This window comes from Medicago truncatula, chromosome 4 (genome assembly GCF_003473485.1).
Source record: "Medicago truncatula cultivar Jemalong A17 chromosome 4, MtrunA17r5.0-ANR, whole genome shotgun sequence".
Lineage (NCBI taxonomy): Eukaryota > Viridiplantae > Streptophyta > Magnoliopsida > Fabales > Fabaceae > Medicago > Medicago truncatula.
In genome coordinates this window covers 11485784-11490992 of record NC_053045.1, presented here as the reverse complement: position 1 = coordinate 11490992, position 5209 = coordinate 11485784, and the positions used below count along the sequence as shown (strand labels likewise).

Here is a 5209-nt window from a genome sequence, read left to right as displayed (position 1 = left end):
ATGAGATTTTGATGGCTATTTTTTGACTGGTGCTAGTCACACCCCAAAAAAAACTAGTTACACCCAAATTTATTTAAAATTTAACAATAATACCAAAATTGCCCTCTTCATGTAAATTTTTAAAAACCCATCTTTTATGATCATTCTGAACCCTTACCCCCTTTCATCCACAAATCACCATAGATGTGCAACCAATATCTGAATCAACATCTTTGTTATTGATCTGTACTATATTCATAAAGGTTAGTGAATTTCATGAATTTCATTTTCAATGAGTTTCTATTTGTTTATTGTTTGTTTTGGTATGAGATATGTTCAATTTAGGTTAGTGTAAATTAAGTTTACTTATGTTCAATTTAGGTTAATGTAAATTTAGTTTACTTATGTCAATGTAAATTAAGTTTATTTATTATGTTCAATCTAGGTTAATGTAAATTTAGTTTACTTTACCTTCAATCTAGGTTAGTGTAAATTCACTTTACATGTATATAAGAGGTTAGTGTAAACTCAGTTTACTCAATCTAGGTTAATGTAAATTAAGTTTACTTATGTTCAATCTAGGTTAATGTAAATTAAGTTTACTTATGTTCAATTTAGGTTAATGTAAATTTAGTTTACTTATGTTCAATTTAGGTTAATGTAAATTTAGTTTACTTATGTTCAATCTAGATTAATGTAAATTTAGTTTACTTACGTTCAATCTAGATATAAGAGGTTTGTGTAAATTCAGTTTACTCAATCTAGGTTAATGTAAATTAAGTTTACTTATGTTCAGTTAATGTAAATTCAGTTTACTTATTCAATTTAGGTTAATGTAAATTAAGTTTACTTATGTTCAACTTAGGGGTATATTAGTCATTTTAGGGTGTAACTTATTTTTTTTGGGGTGTGACTAGCACCAGTCCTATTTTTTTCCTACATACTATACCTTTTATTTAAACGGTTGTAATTATAATTTTATTTAAATCTTTAATTTCAAAATAAGATAAATCTCATTATAATAGCAATAGTTCAACTACAATAGGAACAATAGTAGTTAAATCTTGATTTGGCTGTTGTATATTACGAACATTCTATAAACATTGATTTGGCTGTCTTGATACTGGTGTTTATAATTTGGTTTTTGTTGGTTTTTTTTCTTTATTCGTGTGTTAGGTTTATTTCCTCCGAAGTTTTATTATTAGAAAATACTTATTAATTGAAGAAAATATAATTTTATTAATTAAAAAATATTTCTTTGACTCCTTTAAATATTTGAATTACTTTTAAAAGAAAATAATAAATGATTATTATAATTTATAATAAAGATGGAAAACATTTATTATTAAATACCATCCTAAAAATAATTGAAAAATTTCAAACACAACATAAATATTTTTAATTACTTACACTTGAGGTGTTAGTTCAGCAGTAAGAATCTAGCCTTGTAAAGTTATAACTTTACGGTACTGAGTTAAAATTCCTCGGAGGAGGTTGTAAAATGATCATTAGAGTTTCTTTATTCAATAAAAATTTCACCCTTCCTCAATTCAAAAAAATACTTTTAATTACTTTAAAAAGGATGCATTGAGTGATAATATATTGTTAATTTAATAAATATATTTCATTAAATATTTTTACTTTATTTTCACATTAAAGATTTCCTTTAATTGAAAAATTAACATTAAAAAAATTAGGGAGTTAAAAGATGAAGAACAATAAAAGGTGGTGGAGGCAGCCGGATAAAGTAGATTATGTGGAATGATTCACACTCAAGCACTTCCTCCGATATAAAAAATTTAACTATAAAACCTTGAACTAACATGCTCACGTTATTGAAAATAATATTCAAGTTGTTATAATTTCTAGTAGTTGAAGTTTCAATTGTAAGATGAAGATCAAACCGTTTAGATTTTAAGCTGCATGTTATATTTCAGTTTAATGAAATAAAATTATTAGTCTTTTGATATTCCTCTAACCACATACATCAACCGACAACAATAATTATATTGATCCTTAAAAAAAAAAACAATTATTATATACTGAAAATATAATTTCAAGTGTACGCTCCCTTATAGTCTAGTCACATCACTCATTTCTATGTAAACAATTAAGCATTCATCATTTTCTCTCACATCCACTTTTCATCTCTCTCTCTCTCTCCAATATCTCTATCTCCAAAGAAATAACTCAACAATTTCTTTGTGATAATCAAGGTATTTGTATCGTATGCAAAGCCCAATCTGCAGAAGTTAAGATGGCATTTTCATGTGCATCACCTCGTAGCATATGTGTTATCTCTTTGTGGATCTTCCAACAACTCTATAGCTAACACAAACAACCAGATCTGACCTGACTGGTTGATCTTCAAGACATCAACAGTCTCGTCTATGTTCCACACCCAATTGATATGATGTAGATATAGATCATCAAGGGGTCGCAATGCTGACATGAATTATCATAGAGATCCGTTGGGGTATCATCTCTCTCTCTCAAATAACTCCCATTTTTTTCTGTCATTTTATTTCTCTCTTTCTACATTATATACATCATTCAAATTTTTATTTCGTTTTAATTTGTGAAATATTAAACCATAAATTATTTTATAATTGACTTACTTTATACAAATCATCTAGATACCGTGTACTTTCATTTTAATTTTTGAAATCTTAAACCATAAATTATTTTACAATTGACTTACTTTATACAAATTGTCCCAATACCGTCTATCTTTCATTTATATTGTGTAAGATTGAATCATAAATTATTTTACAATTAAATTCTTTATACAAATTATCTAAATACCATGTATCTTACTAGTGAAATTGAAATATGTGTTCAACAAGTCATATAATTTGACTTTTGTGCATGAAAAAACATGATCGAGACAACATATACTTCTAAAAATGATTAAAATAAACCCTCTAACAAAGATTAATAACCAAAGATCGATGCTACAGATAAATACCATAGTTTTTATTAAATCATTAATAAGATAGTAGTAGTCAAAATTAAACAATTTAATTTTTCACAAATTTAATTTAATTTAATTTTGGATAGGTAAAAAAAGAATGAATGAAATCTATCTATATAAAGAGATTGAATTGTAACAAACAAGCACACAAATGAAGCGTTGCAAGTAATCATATGGCAACTCTTGGAACACCGTCACAACAAAAACATTTAAGGAAATTCCGTCATATTCACCAATTTACTTACTTTATACAAATTGTATTTTACCATAAAGTATTTTACAATTGACTTACTTTATACAAATTGTCCCAATACCGTGTATTTTTTGTTTATATTTGTGTATGATTGAATCATAAATTATTAAACCATAAATTATGGATGTTTATGAGAGACTTGGGGAGGACCTTGTTTGAGAAGGATAATGAATTGGTGAATATGATGGAATTGCCCTTAAATGTTTATTGTTGTGACAGTGTTCCAAGAGTTGCCATATGATTACTTGCAATGCTTCATTTGTGTGCTTGTTTGTTACAATTCAATCTCTATATAGATAGATTTCATTCATTCTTTTTTTACCCATCCAAAATTAAATTAAATTAAATTGTTTACTTTTGACTACTACTATCTTATCAATGATTTAAAAAAAAAACTATGGTACTTATCTGTAGCATCGATCTTCGGTTATTAATCTTTGTTAGAGGGTTTATTTTAATCATCTTTAAAGGTATATGTTGTCTCGATCATGTTTTTTCATGCACAAAAGTCAAATTATATGACTTGTTAAACACATATTTCGATTTCAGTAGTAAGATACACGGTATTTAGATGATTTGTATAAACAATTTAATTATAAAATAATTTATGATTCTATCGTACACACATATAAACGAAAGATACATGGTATTGGAACAATTTGTATAAAGTGAGTCAATTGTAAAATACTTTATGGTTTAATATTTCTTAAATTAAAACGAAAGTACACGGTATCTAGATGATTTGTATAAAGTAAGTCAATTATAAAATAATTTATGGTTTAATATTTCACAAATTTATGGTTTTAGTGACGGATCTACTCAGATCTGGTGACTATCCAATGGCTATACTATGACTTGAATTGTGAAACCATCAATAGTGTGATCTATGTTGAACTCGCAAATCTCTTCTAAAAACCCTAATTATTTTATTTTTGATTTTTGATTTTTTTAATTACTCTCTCTTTTTCTGATTTTATCAAAGTTGTTTTTTTTTAAAAGTGATTTCATCAAAGTTAAAACATGGTTTACAAAATTAAACCATGCTTCTAAATATTAAACTATAGTTTTCTTACATTATTTTGTAACTAAATCATGCTTCTCAATTGATATCTACTTATGTTCTTATTCGAGATATATGTTAGTTACAAGTTAGCATTAATCATATAGTAGTTTATAGTTTTAACCATCTCACTAGAAGGTATTTTTTATCATCTGTAACATTCACTTTTATCATCAATAAAAAATTCTTGAGTTTTCTTTCAGTTCTTCCATGGATATCATGTTTCCTAACAGTTTTCTTTCAATAAATTGGACATGCCCTTCACTTATTACTTTCATTTTTTTTCATCAGACTCGTTATGGTTACACTTTTTGTTTATGATCATATCATACCAGACATGGTTTTTGTGGTAGTCAGATAATGGTTAACAATCAATTGCTCTTGCTGGTGGTTATGCTGATATTCATGATCAAAGTGAATGGTTTATCTATACAAAAGGGTATATAACTAGTCAAGTAATCATGTGATTTATATAGTTACCCATTCTGAGTTCATTGTTGATGGGTAACGTTGTCATCTTATCTTATCTTATATAACTAATCTTGGTTAATTATTTTGCTTAGTTCCACTATTAGTGTTAAGTAATGCGAATTGTGCATTCCAGTTTTAGTCCACACTTTTAGTTCTCAAGTATTATATTATTCAGTTTTGATCGCATTATTTTACATAACTTACGATTATACAAAACAAAATAGAAGACTAAAATTTAATAATCACAATATTTCTTGAAGTATGTAATTTGTTTGTATGATTTTGTTTGAAGAACAAACCCATCACTAAAGAAAAAAATACCAAAATGATAAACCAATTAATTACAAAGTTTTTCAATTATGTCGATGTCTTTGTAATAGAGTGACTATTATTTATCACCTTCTAAATTACACTACTCCCAAGCGTCTATCAAAACGCAATTGAATATGAGTCGCACAAAATAATTACTTTT

At 26.6% G+C, this 5209-nt stretch overlaps 1 long non-coding RNA gene across 1 annotated transcript; it reads left to right on the top strand.

Moving 5' to 3' along the window:
- The first annotated feature begins 2069 nt into the window (after nt 1-2069).
- LOC112421388 (uncharacterized) lies at nt 2070-4911 on the top strand. The gene is made up of 2 exons (XR_003011691.2): nt 2070-2455; nt 4558-4911. It is a non-coding gene; the product is annotated as an uncharacterized lncRNA (long non-coding RNA).
- Nucleotides 4912-5209: the final 298 nt, after the last annotated feature.